This window comes from Berghia stephanieae, chromosome 3 (assembly GCF_034508935.2).
Source record: "Berghia stephanieae isolate SIO BIC M18660-M18661 chromosome 3, UCSD_Bste_1.3, whole genome shotgun sequence".
NCBI classification, from domain to species: Eukaryota; Metazoa; Mollusca; class Gastropoda; order Nudibranchia; family Aeolidiidae; genus Berghia; species Berghia stephanieae.
The window spans coordinates 38,254,126-38,269,010 of NC_088362.1; the positions used below are offsets into that span (position 1 = coordinate 38,254,126).

A 14,885-nucleotide genomic window follows, 5' to 3' on the forward strand; every position below is an offset into this window, starting at 1 on the left:
TCGTGGATAGCTCACACGGTAGAGCCACGCTCTCACCTGCCAGGCGGAGTTGTCGTACCAATAAGGTCGCAGGTTCAAACCCCACCACCGCCGCGAAAAAATTTTTTATTCTCTATTGTCTTCTGGCACTTTTCTACTCACTTCATATCTTGTTGTTACCAACATAAGTGCCTGCTCCAAAAGAAAGAGGAAGTTTTGCCCTTTCTAATGATACTATTCTTAGCATCATACGTCAATTCTCCGCGGCACAACCTTGATTTTCACAAAGTGAATGAAAAGAGAAAATCGCGACCTCGACATTTTCTCGCGATCCGCTAGGCGGATTCTCTAAAACCTGGTCTCGTTCGCGATTGATTATGAAACTCTTTTTAATCGCAAAAGTATGTTTTAAGATGCATTACAAAGATCAGAAGTTGATCTTTAAAATAAAACAAATTGTATTTTGTTTCGAGCATTAGAAGTTGAGATATCGTGAGGTAAAGTGGAGAGTTTTTCACGATCAACGCCATCGATAACAACTTTCCACCGATTCACGGCGCTCGCCTGTGGTACCTACTCTCAGGAAATCTTGATTGAGAGTTGTTTGAAACCGGGTGCCTGAATGAAATAGATCCCAATTCTCGAAACTGATTTATCTCAAACATTGACGAGATTCTTACCGTGGCTGCGTGATAGCCATTGGCCTGGCCAATTTGGCCAAAATTGACCACACAGAGAATAATGTTTCTACAATTAATTTAAAATTAACATTTACATCTATTTTTAATTGTTCCTAGTCCTTTAGAATTTTTTTGTGATTAACAAAACTTATGAATTTTCCAAGGAGATCAGAGTATTAGTATTGCTTGCCCAAGTAAGGTTCTATTTGGTCACTTTTCACACCGATCACTGGCCTCGAGTACAGCTGTGCTTCGAGGCCTTCCCCCTTACAACTTACAGTGTTTTATTTACTCTCAGGAAATCTTGATTGAGAGTTGTTCGAAACCGGGTGCCTGGATGAAATAGATCCTAATTCTCGAAACTGATTTATCTCAAACATTGACGAGATTCTTACCGTGGCTGCGTGATAGCTATTGGTCTGGCCAATTTGGCCAAAATTGACCACACAGAGAATAATGTTTCTACCATTAATTTAAAATTAACATTTACATCTATTTTTAATTTTTCCTAGTCCTTTAGAATTTTTTTGTGATTAACAAAACCTATGAATTTTCCAAGGAGATCAGAGTATAAGTATTGCTTGCCCAAGTAAGGTTCTATTTGGTCACTTTTCACATCGATCACTGGCCTCGAGTACAGCTGTGTAACCTTAAAAATAAGGATAGGAACCAAAATAAAAAATAAAAATCGAGTACAAGCAGTCCTCTCTCTCTCTCTCTCTCTCTCTCTCTCTCTCTCTCTCTCTCTCTCTCTCTCTCTCTCTCTCTCTCTCTCTCTCTCTCTCTCTCTCTCTCTCTCTCTATCTATCTATCATTTATCTATACTCTATCTCCAATCTCTCCCACCCCCACCCCCCTTTCTCTCTGACGCTCCCTTAAACACATTCAAGACCATATAACTATAAAGATGTTCTCTATTTTTCTTTTATCTTTTTTTTTTTTTTTTTTTGGTTTGTTTTTGTTTTGTTTGTTCGTTTTTCTCCGGATTCATATTGTTACGTACAAGAAACACACAAGGCAATACATTTTGACGCCTCACTGTGTTCTAAATTAAAATAATAATCTTAAAAGTGAGTAAAAGTAAATCATCTTTTTACAAAATTAAAAGTCGATCAAACTTCTCGAGTACTGCGTGGGGATCCTGACCTCCCATAGCGGGCAGGGAGGTAGGCTACATACTGTGTCTTCTATTCCCTTATATCTGTTTTCCAACATGCTTTCTGTCTTTGTCTTGGAGTGAGATTGCTTGGTTTTGTCCTAACCTTGGTCGGAGTCCTTGGCTGAGAGGGAATCAGTCGAATGTATAGTTATTGCTTTGGGAGATGATATTTTTTTCCTTTAAATCATCTCTCTGTTATGTACTGTATTATGTTTTATTTACATGTTATATTTGATTTGTTAACATTTGAGTGTATTCCTCTTAGTGGGGACCTGTGCTTTTGTCTGGATGAGACTTTTAGGTGATCTTAAACTAAGTACTTTGATAGTGTGCTCTTGGCTTATTTGAACAAATTCCCCTTTGTCTTACCTTTTCTTGGGTGCTTTAATTGAATTCTATAACTTTTTACTATCCCATTTCTTCCTCTTTACTGGCGCTGATATGACCTTAATGTGTTGCAAGCGCCGTAAAACCCTCAAAAACAAAACAAACTTCTCGAGTCACCAGGAATGGCGGAAACGTGTTTAACTTGAAAATTAAGAATTTTTTTTTTTGCCAAGGGAGTACACAGGCGTGCCCGAGGCCAGTGATCGATGTGAAAAGTGACCAAATAGAACTTTACGTGGGCAAACAATACTTAAACTATGATCTCCTTGGAAAACTCATCGGTTTTGGTAATCATAAAAATTATAACGGACTAGGAAACATTAAAAAATAGATATAAATGTCAATTTTAGATTACTTATAGAAACATTATTCTCTGTGTGGCCAAATTGGCCAGACCAATGGCTATCTGGCAACCATAGTATCGAGAGTTGAGATCTATTTCAGGCTCCCGATTTCGAACAACTCTCACTCAAGACTTTTCGAGAGTAAATAAAACGCTGTAATATTATTAAGCCATCAAATTGCCATAAATGTTATGCCTATCCACTTTTGATGGTGACTACCTTACAATAGAGCAGTAAAGTTAGGTGCCCCAAACGTAAACAATAACAAGTTGCTAGTGATTTCCGTTAGGGACCGGAATAATTTACGCACAATATAGGTCTCCCAATTTTGTAGTTTGAGTTGTAGGCAATACACTTTCAGTATTGAAAATATGTTTACATAAAATCTAACAGTTGCAGAAATAATAATATAAGGCTAAATTATTATGAAAATCAGGCTCCGAATAATTCTCGTTTTGTTCACACCAGCGCAATAATTTGCTCTGGTCTAAAAATAGATAGACTGAAACTTTTGATAAATTTTAGAAAATTTTACCTTTTGTTCCATAAAATATCCATATCTAGACATTATTTGATGCATGATCGAGTATTTATGAATATGTGTTTCTTTTGCCACCTAACAGCCAAATTTTAAAGGTTATTTTTTTCTATAATTTACATTGGAACTTGAGCTGTCAAGACAGGAACATGTGGTTTGCCACGTGCTTCTCGACCTTTGTTTACGTTTGGGGCACCTAACTTTACTGCTCTATTAGCCACTCCCACGCCTCGTTCTGAAAAAAGCCCGCGAAATTAAAGGGGAGGCAAGAGAAAATCAGCTGATCGTTAAAATAGTAACAGAAAAGTGGAGGTGCTCGGCAATGAATGCAAAAACGACATTTAAAACGCCGTAAAAATGTTTAAAAATCACTTAATGTTATAATTACCATCCATAACAACCTGTCAAATTCACATATGTAAGATGTCAAGCCAAAATTAATAATAAAATAATAAAGAACACGATTGACCGGTGGTCCGTTGACTACACATGCATACGAGTACCAGAAATATTTTGTAAACAATGTAACACAATATAATGTGTAAGTTTCAAAGCAAATGCAACCACAAATAACATCAAAGAACAATGTGGGACTACTGTTTTAATTTCATAAAACCAAACGTATATTTTCTGCCCCGATATTGAACGTGTAGTTAGTATGTATCGTACAAACAACATTCGTTTAGACAGGTAGTCGGGATTCTAGCGCCAGTTTTATTTGGGCAACCATGATTGGGATTTCACTCAATGCACTTATTATTAATTATTATTATTATAATTAATAATAATAATATAATAATAATAATAATATAATAATAATAATAATAATAATAATAATATAATAATAATAATAATAATAATAATAATAATAATAAGCAGTTGAAAGGATATAGTCTTTGGTGTATAAGTGCATATGTACAATATTTCTTATAATAAATGCTTCAAAACAAAACAAAACTAAAAAAAAATAAATAAAGAATAAATGAATAAAAATATCTATTTGGGCATTTACTTACATTAATAGTCTTGAAAATCACAATCACAATCCATGAAAATTAAATATCCCAAAATCCGAAGAAGACATGAATTTAATCCAAAATCCAACACAGGAATGTATTTTAATAGGAGACAGATATCCTATTAAAACCATAGCATTACTTGCAAACAACAATACCCCACTCTGCGTTTAACGGGCTTGTGGCCGTCACATTGTAAATTGTGGCCGCATTAGGGTAATCGGTGTCCTAAAGACTGACACACTGACATACAATCAATGAGAACTATAAAGAATCCATTCTAGAATTCAACTACAAACTGAAAAGCATGATAAATATCACTCTCTCAAATAATTTCCTTTGCTCAGGTTCACTCACACTCTCCTTTATTGCAAAACATTGATAAGTGAGATAAAGTTTGTATTTCAATTATAAACTTAATCACATAACCTAAATGATGGAGAATAAAAGACCATAACGCTTATGTCTGGACCGGTTGTTCGCAAATTCTGCCTTTGTGTTCCACTGTTCGATTAGAATTAATCTCTATTTTTTCCGTTTATTTGCAAAGTTTCTGCACTTTATAAATAAGACCATAGCGCTTATGTCTGGACCGGGCATTCGCAAATTCTGCTTTTGTGTTCCACTTTTCGAATCGAATTAATATCTAGTCTATCCGTTTATTTGCAAAGTTTCTGCATTTTATTAATAAGACCATAACGCTTATGTCGGGACCGGGCATTCGCAAATTCTGCTTTTGTGTTCCACTTTTCGAATCGAATTATTCTCTATTTTATCCATTTATTTGCAAAGTTTCTAGATTTTATAAATAAGACCATAACGCTTATGTCTGGACCGGTTGTTCGCAAATTCTGCCTTTGTGTTCCACTGTTCGATTAGAATTAATCTGTTTTTTCCGTTTATTTGCAAAGTTTCTGCACTTTATAAATAAGACCATAGCGCTTATGTCTGGACCGGGCATTCGCAAATTCTGCTTTTGTGTTCCACTTTTCGAATCGAATTAATCTCTATTTTATCCGTCTATTTGCAAAGATTCTGTACTTTATAAATAGGACTATGACGCTTATGTCTGGACTGGGTATTCGCAAATTTTCCTTTTGTGTTCCACTTTTCGAATCGAAAAAACATCTAGTCTATCCGTTTATTTGCAAAGTTTCTGCACTTTATAAATAAGACCATAACGCTTATGTCTGGACCGGGCATTCGCAGATTCTGCTTTTGTGTTCCACTTTTCGAATCGAATGAATCTCTATCTTATCCGTTTATTTGCAAAGTTTCTGCACTTTATAAATAAGACCATAGCGCTTATGTCTGGACCGGGCATTCGCAAATTCTGCTTTTGTGTTCCACTTTTCGAATCGAATGAATCTCTATCTTATCCGTTTATTTGCAAAGTTTCTGCACTTTATAAATAAGCCCATAACGCTTATGTCTGGACCGGGCATTCGCAAATTCTGCTTTTGTGTTCCACTTTTCGAATCGAATGAATCTCTATTTTATCCGTTTATTTGCAAAGATTCTGCACTTTATAAATAAGACCATGACGCTTTTGTCTGGACCGGGTATTCGCAAATTCTCCTTTTGTGTTCCACTTTTCGAATCGAATTAATATCTAGTCTATCGGTTTATTTGCAAAGTTTCTGCATTTTATAAATAATAATAATTGTTCAAAATTTTACCTTACACCCGATATTACAAGTACAAGTGAGCCAGGTGAAGAAGATTGTCAAACAGTGTGACAGATGAAATAGGAAGAGAGAGAGAGAGAGGGAGGGGGGGAGAGAGAGAGAGAGAGAGAGAGAGAGAGAGAGAGAGTGAGAGAGAGAGAGGGCAAGAGAGAGAGAGAGAGAGATATTCGTTTTTTGTTCAAAATCTCTCTCTCTCTCTCTCTCTATCTCTCATTGCACAAGGTTGTGCTATTTACTACTATTTATCAAGAACAGCCAAGCTGGCAACCCAGTCTCTGTATAAACTAAGCAAGATGGCAACAGGGACCTCGCTCCTTATCCAATGCCGAAGCTTTAGTTTGAGTCAAACGGTTTTGTTAAAAAAAAGACACCCAAAATAAGTTCGTGTCGTAAGTGATGGAAGTTGAATCGGCTTATTATAAAATCGTTTTTATGGTCTGTTTGGATTACCCTTTTTAAATAGAAAAAGTGAATATATCATAAACTTGAAGAATAGGCAAGCTAAATGAAATTTAAATTGACTGATTAAATGAGTACGCGAGGCTGAGTTTCGAACGACTACTGTGTTCCGACATTCCGATCCCAGTGTCATTCATGTTCACCATACCGTGTTACTGTCTACACACTACACTGCATTGTTAGTGACTGGTCATGTCTTTTTTGTTTGTATGTTTTACGCAAGCTTAATAAAAATTAAATTGACTGATTAAATGAATACGTGAGGCAGAGTTGCGAACGACTCATGGGTTCCGACATTCCGACCCCAATGTCAGTGTCAGTCATGTTCACCGTACTGTGTTACTGTCTACACACTACACGGCATTGTTAGTGACTGGTCATGCCTGTTTTGTTTGTATGTTTCTTTTAATATGGGTCAATTTACAAAGAATAATAATAGAAATGTTCAAAACAAAAACTAGATTCACTATTACGTGCCTGTAATGAAGTGCTTTCCACAAACCGTGAGCGAGAATGATGGTGGAGGTAATGGCAACCATGTGGGTTTGTTATTGTTTCCTACCTCCGTCAACCCGCGCATCCGGTTGCGCATCCACGCTGATTCTGACCAATAGGCTCAGTATCAATGTCGTCATTATCGATAATTGGTCCGATTTAAATATGTTTATTTCCGGTGGACTGAAAACACAGTTCCTAATTTTAATTTTAATCACTGCCTTGCTAGTCTCCCCGGTTGAGTGATGGGTGTGTAAGACGCTGGTCAAACATGCTTCGCGATTCCCCCTTAGTTCAGCATGCAGACACACACACACACACACACACACACACACACACACATTATATATATATATATATATATATATATATATATATATATATATATATATATATATATATATATATATATATATATATATATATATACACACACACACAGTTGCAAGCAATGTAAAAGAAGACTCAATGAGGTGTTAGGTGTCTTTATTGAAATCTTCGTCACAAGATAGTGAATGAGAGTGATTAATCAATTATATTCACATGAAATAAAAACAGAAGCATTAAATCAAAGATTAAAGAACAGAAGTCAGAAATAAAATTATGGTAGATTCCAAGAGCACACTATCAAAGTACAGTGGAAACCATTTATAACAGGCCCGGTTATAACAGGGATCGGGTATAACGGATTTTTCCAATCCCCGTTTTTTACCTCTCTTTGTCTCTATTAAAAATTATCAGTTATAGCATGGCCTCACTTGAACCAAATCGGCTATAACAGGGACAATGCCTTTTCACACGGGAACAGTCAAGAAGGAAAACTGCTAAATTTTAGGCCTTTTCGCACGGTGAGGAACATAGATCTCTCTCTCTCTCTCTCTCTCTCTCTCTCTCTCTCTCTCTCTCTCTCTCTCTCTCTCTCTCTCTCTCTCTCTCTCTCTCTCATCGTTGTAGTCGTCGTCATAGTAACGGTAGTAATAGAAGTAGTGATAGTAGAAGTTGTAGCAAAGAGCGTGTAGGTAACGATTGTTATGTTACCAAGAGCTCTCACTTCCCGCTTTTGGTGAAGCCACGCATCTTCCGTCGTTGAGCGTGCTTAGCGTGTATCCGACTGATGGTACCGTAGTTTTGAGACAGTAAACAATAAAGATGGCTAGAAAAAAAACGTCTCATGGACAGTGGTGTCCTACATGTTAAATGTTGCTGTTGACCAGGGACCCCTTGTAAAGCGCTTTGAGCACATTAAGTGGATATTGCGCTATATAAAGCTCATTTTTAAATATATTTTTTATCTCTGGCTCACTCTTTGTGTGTGTGTGAGTGTGTATGTGTGTGTTTTGTGAGTGTGTCTTTCCCATGTGGTTTGGAGACGCACCTCAAATAAATTAATAACAACACGTAACAACAATTCCAATTTTATTTATTTCCACAGGAGCAAACGCTGGGTTGTAAACACGAAAAGAGAAGATTTGCTCAAAAAGTCCCCCAAAGAACTGTACACTTCCAATGTACTTTGTGCCGAGCACTTTGAACAAAATCAGTTTAGAAATTCAACGTTAAAAAATCGCCTCGTCAAAGATGCTATCCCTACTATTTTTAACATTCCTAACCCCCCCCCCCCCCCCCCCCCCCCCAAATCGATTACACCATCGAGACCCTCACCCATGAAAAGGAAACATAATACTAAACCAGCGACTCAGTTACAGACACCAGTACACAGTCAACAACACCAAGTCTACTACCAACGCCATTAACTCCCCAAAAGATGAAAATGAAGAAGACCATAAAAGCCAAAATGCAAACAATTAGACGTTTGAAAGGAAAATTTGAGAAGAGGGACATTTTATCAAAACAAGACAAAATGCAACTTTTGGAAAACCTAATGCCAGAATTTGTCACAGGACCAGCACTTGACTTCTTCATGTGCCAAATAAAGATGTCAATGAAAAAGGGGAATGCGAGAAGATGGACGAGCAAAGATAAAAGCTTTGCACTAACTCTTTTCCACTGCTCCCCTAAAGCATATAAACTCATGAGGAAGTTAAATTTCTCCTTGCCCTCAATTTCCACCTTAAAACGGACATTGCGGATATTAAACATATATCCAGGGTTCTGTCGACAGCTCTTGGCTGCATTTGAAATAAAAGTTAAATGTATGGGGGACAACGACAGACTGTGTGCACTTGTATTTGACGAAATGTCAATCAAGGAAAATCTCGATTACAATTCACAAAAGGACCTTGTCGAGGGATTTGAAGACTTTGGCGAGCAATTTGGACGTTCAAGGACAATTGCAAACCACACCACAGTATTTTTGGCACGAGGACTGCAAACAAAGTGGAAGCAACCTTTTGCCTACTTTCTTTCAGGTGGGACCATAAAACATGCCTGCCTGCGTACATTAATTCTTCAATCCCTTGACGAACTGAAACGGATAGGACTTAAGGTGAAAATGATTATATGTGACCAAGGCTCCAACAATCGTTCCGCGATGTCATCACTGGGAGCCACTCAAGATTCACCATTCTTCCACCACAGAGGCGACAGATACCTGGTCATGTATGACCCTCCTCACCTTTTGAAAAACGTAAGGAATAACCTTAAACACCATGGGTTTCGTTGGGGTGACCAGTCGGCGTCATGGGACCATATCAGTCTTGCCGCCCAAGTTTTAAGCCATTCGGTTGCTGTTGGAATCTCGTTCCTGTGTCAAGCACAACTTATGCCAAATGAGGCATTGTCCACCTCAGATTTCATCGATAAATTCGACAAATTATTCAATGTGTTTAATGTGAGTGGCATAAGAAATAGCAGTCCATACAGGAACGCGATAACAAGCAACTCAAAACACCACAAGTTCTTGGATGAAATGTTCGTTTGGCTTGAGAGTCTGAAGCATGGAACATCAAACAGGAAATTACCTTGTGTTAGCGGCTGGCAACAATCCATAAAATGCTTGACGTTGTTATGGCAGGATTTGCACTCTAATCACGGAGTCAGATTTCTGCTTACCAACCGTCTCAACCAAGACTGCCTAGAAAATGTTTTCTCTGTCATTAGAGGTCAAGGGGGGCACCGCGACAATCCAAATGCAGTTCAGTTGAGGGCAGGCATCCCACAAGTAATGATTGACATGGTCCTCTTGAGTAGCTCAAGACAAAATTGCAAAGAAGATTTATACTCTTTTGTTTGTAATTTGAAAGAACATAATGTTAGGTCCTATGACATGGTGTTCCAACCTCAAATGGAAACAGAGGTTCCCCAAGAAATGTTGCCTATGATGAATGTGTGCACAAGTCTGTCGTTGCAAGAAGACAACATTCTTGCATACATAGCAGGTTACATTGTGAAAAAAAGTGAACGTCTATCGTGCCAGGATTGCATTGGTCTGATTTCTTCCTCTGATACCGACATCTCCGATCGAAATCTTGCATTCCTCATTACCAAACGGTACAATGAGACAATTCATGGTGGACTCAAGATCCCTAGTGAACTTATGCTGAGCTATCTGCAAAGACTAGAGTGTCTCTACAAAGATATCACGAATGATGTTTTTCATGTCGAACGGTTGAGGTTCTTTATTGTTAGAAGTATGTTAGCTCAATCACTCCCCAGTATCGTGTGTCCCCATGGCAGTTGCAAAAGTGCTCAATTCATCATGAACTTATTCATTACCATCAGACTTCACCACTCCCTCAGAATCCAAAACGTCGAATTTGTTTCGTCAAGAAGCAACAAAAGGAAACTACTGAAGCTTAGTCATCACTAGTGACAATTTGTTTTGCTTCGTGGTACGACAGAGAAAGACGGCACATCATGTAAACATTCGTATTTATTTCCCCTTTTTTTTATTCCGTCTCCACTTCATCATCAACATCCTCATCCTCATCATCATAATCATTACAATCATCATCATCATTATCATCACCACCGTCACCATCATCATCATCGTGATCATCATAATCATTGGCGTCGCCGCCATTACCATCAATCAATTAATAAATCATCATTATTATTTTCATCATTGTCGTCCTTCTCATCATCATCTTCATCATCATCACCATTATCTCTGATATTAACATTAACAGTGTGCGTGCGCTCATGTGTGTGTGTGTGTGCACACGCGCATGCGTATTTGTGGGAGAGTGTATTAAAATTTGGAATTAATAATGATAGGATAATATTTTTCAAATTAATGTTGATACTGTTCCTCATTCTCAAACCTTACCAAATTTCCTTTTCTATTATTATTATACATGATATGCTATGCCTTAATAATATTTAAATATAATATCATTTTTATGTGAAGAATAATGTAAAGCATGACCTTTTTAAAAAAAAATATTTTAAAATTGAGCTTTATATAGCGCAATATCCACTAAATTTGCTCAAGGCGCTTTACAGGGGGGTCCCTGGTCAACAGCAACATTTAACATGTAGGACGTTTTAAATATTATGATATCTCATAAACTTAAATTCCCATTTTTTATCATTAAAATACAAATTTAATAAAGAAGATAACTGATCCGTCGAGCTGTTGTTTTCTTCTACTCGTATTTTCTTCATTGTATCAGTAAGCCTAGCGCGCTTGATACACGCGGAGCACACCCACCTCGCTCTCTCGCCTGGCACGCGACAATAGCATTGCGGTTAAGAGAAGTGAGAGCTCTTGGTAACTACGTTACCCTACACACTCTTTGGTTGTAGTAATAGTAGTAGTAAGTAGTAGTAGCAGTAGTAGTAGAAGAAGTATAATAGATTGCTGGTTGGATGGATTGATGACCAAGTTGATCGACCATGAAATCACACTTTCATCACACCCTCGCAACATTGTTTATTTATTTTGCTAACAACGCGTCTGTTCTGTCCCCGAAATGCCAATGTTTACTGTTTTCTCATATAATTTTACGCTGCCAGTCAATTATGTGCTTATTTCCCTTGTATTTCTGATGTAACAGGGATCGGCTATAACAGGACTTTTGCTCTGGTCCCACCATCCCTGTTATATCAGGTTTCCACTGTACTTAGTTTGAGATCACTAAAAGTCTCATCCAGACATAAGCACAGGTCCCCACTAACTAAGAGGAATACACTCAAATGTTTTACAAATCATATATAATATAAAGAAACATAATACAGTACATAACAGAGAGATGATTTACAAGGAAAAAAATATCATCTCCCAAAACTAACTGTACATTTGACTCAGCCTCTCAGCCAGGGTATCTGGCTAGGACCAGGACAAAAACAAGAAATCTCATTCCATCCAAGATAAAGGCAGAAAGCATGTTGGAAAACAGATATAGGTGGATAGAAGACGCAGTACCTCCCTGCCCACTATGGTTTTCCATAAAGGAATTTGGGACTGAAACATGATTAGCCTACCTGAACAATGACTTTTTAGTCATAAAGTCATTGATTTGGATTTATGTCACAATTCAACATAATTCAATTATATTTATTGTTAATTTTGGGTTGCAGTTGCATGTTATAAACTGGTCAATATATCATAATTTATATATTATAAATGAAAAATAGTTTTGAAAGTCATAAAAAATGAATTGTTCAATTATTGAAATTTGATCAAATATGATTTGCCCTCAGGGTTGCCAATCTAAGAGGCAAAAATTTACTGAACCTTTACACAAACACAGAGACTGACCCCATTCTGAGTGCCGAACTCCTGTAAAAAGACATTATGTACAGACTTTTTTTCTGTTTAGCAAGTGGTTGGAAAATATCCTGACTTGGAGACGTACCGTAGAGAGGGATGACCCCAAGAATAGCTGCTGACAGGACTAGGTGGAGATCCCTTGCATCGCGTGCAGCAGGCCCGGAGAGGATTAAGTGTTTGAGTGAGTTTATAACATACTGAATTCCGTAAATATACAGAAAATTGGCAACCTTGTGCCCTGAATATAATGGAATGTTCAGATTCTCATCAAGTTTTCCACTTTTACTTTTATTTTTCTACATTGTCAGCTGCTGAAATGGTACAATTCCCTTTGACTTTGGAAAGTCCTTCAAAGCAGAAGGTCATGGGTTTGAAATCAAACCAGACTTCTGAAGCTCTTGAAATTTAAATTTCTTCTTCAAAACACTTTCCTTTGAGTTACGGTTTTTGCTCAATTTAAGGAATATAAAAATGTCTGAAAAGGCCAAATCGTAGACAGGATGTATGATTTCAATCCCACAGTCATCTGCTGCTGACGAAGATACTGCAGCATGATGATTGTTTGTTTTTGTTTTAAGGGTTTTACAGTGCTTGCAACACATTTAGGTTATGATTTCAATCCCACAGTCATCTGCTGCTGATGATGATTGTTTGTTTTTGTTTTAAGGGTTTTACAGTGCTTGCAACACATTTAGGTTATGTCAGCGCCAGTAAAAAGGAAGAAAATGGGATAGTAAAAAGTTTTAGAGTTTACAATTAAAGCACTCAAGAAAAAGTAAGACAATGGGGGTACTGGGAACAAATAGGGATCAAATGTAGATTCCAAGAGCATACATTCAATGTACATAGTTTTAGATCACCGATAAGTCTCATCTGGACACAAGCACAAGATCCAACAAAGAGGAATACACTCAAATGCTTACATTATCCTTTCAAAATAACAAATATCATAATGCATAACAGATTTACAAGGAAAAATATATCATCTCCCATTTTCCAGAAAATGCATTACATGCATATCAAAGTATTCCTCCATAGTCAGGGCAATTTATACTTGATCAACCCTTGTATAAAGTTCAATATGGCTACAAATTATGGAATCCTAATGCAGACATGGCTAGCACTTATTAAGGTAATAGGAAATTTATGTTGATTCCTTTATATTTTAATACTCATTTTAATTTTACAAGTTTATGCTTTGACTCAAACAACAGCTTTGTTAATCCTTAGAAAAATCTTTTCTGGGAATGCCAGGAGCAAAATTTCCAATTTTATTCCCCGCCTCAACGACATTTCACTACAATCAAAATGATTTCGAAGCCAAAGACAACACCATATTACAGGCTAATAAAAGCAATGTTCAATTCTTGGCAATAAGCTATGTATACTTTGCACCAATTTTATCAAATTAATAATTAAAAATCATTCCCAGAATAGTTTGTCATCAATCTCTAACAATGGCAGGATGAAATGGAAGATTTAATTTTATTTACTAAGGGATGATGTGGACATTTTGGGTTTCCCCTTTGTCAACAAAACACGATGAATAAGACATATTTTTTTTTGTTGTCTACAAAGAGGAAATCTGAAACATCTATATCATTTGTCTTGTAAATTAAATTTAAATTTCTATTCCCTTTTATTATAGCTGTTATTTTTTTTTTTTTTTTGAGCTTCGAACTGCTTCACTTGCGGCATCAAACTGTTCCAAACAACAAGTACAAGAATTGCACAATGACATAGGGGGATAGAAAACAGTCAGTACATCCCTGCCTACTATGGGATGTCAGGAATCCCACCCAGCATTCCTAAGCATAATGACATTGTCATCGATTTGGTTTTTGGCAATACGTTTCCTGAGTACACCTGCGGGTTGTAAGAATATTAGATGGCATTTTTAGGACGTTTTATGGCGCTTGCTACACTTTGAGGAGATTTCCGTGCCAGTAAACAGGAAGATGATAAGGGAAAGGTTCTAGATGTAAAGAAAAAAAACAACAAAAAGAGCAAGATAAAGGGAACTGGTTGGAATAGGAAACAGAGTAATCTATGTGCCTGTTGTGACATGACCTAATACTCCTAGCCAGGCACAAGCCAAGGATCTCACTGTGAGTTACCTACTTAGGCCCTTCACTCCAGCTGGAGCCATAGGCCATCGACAAATCCCCTCCACCTTGTCCAGCATTGTGACATCTTCTCAGCTTCTTCCCATGTTAAGCCTTCAGTTTTTAGGTCCTCCATTAATGCCCTTCTCTATTTCTAGACCGCCCTCTTCCTTGTTCCCTGTGGGTTCCATGTAAGAGCCTGCCTGGTTGTGTTTGTATCCCACTATGAGTGATACAATCAAATGTTTACAAAGTAGATTCAAAACTTTTTTAAAAAGGCTTAACAGAGAGATGATTTACGAGGATATAAATATCATCTCTCAAAAAAAGGAACAATACATTCAACTACCTCTCTCTCAGC

At 37.2% G+C, this 14,885-nt stretch overlaps 1 protein-coding gene across 3 annotated transcripts in view; it reads left to right on the plus strand.

The window, feature by feature from the left end:
* The window catches only part of LOC144967692 (uncharacterized), a 29,331-nt gene extending 16,756 nt beyond the window's left edge, over positions 1-12,575 (plus strand). Inside the window, exons 2-3 of one of the 3 annotated variants that reach the window (XR_013644438.1) lie at positions 7,487-7,593; positions 8,178-8,300. The gene's annotated coding sequence lies outside the window, so the exon portion shown is untranslated. Of the gene's footprint in view, positions 1-7,486; positions 7,594-8,177; positions 11,276-12,468 lie in introns of those variants that run through there. The other 2 variants (XM_078905230.1, XM_078905231.1) reach the window with 2 other exon arrangements.
* Positions 12,576-14,885: the final 2,310 nt, after the last annotated feature.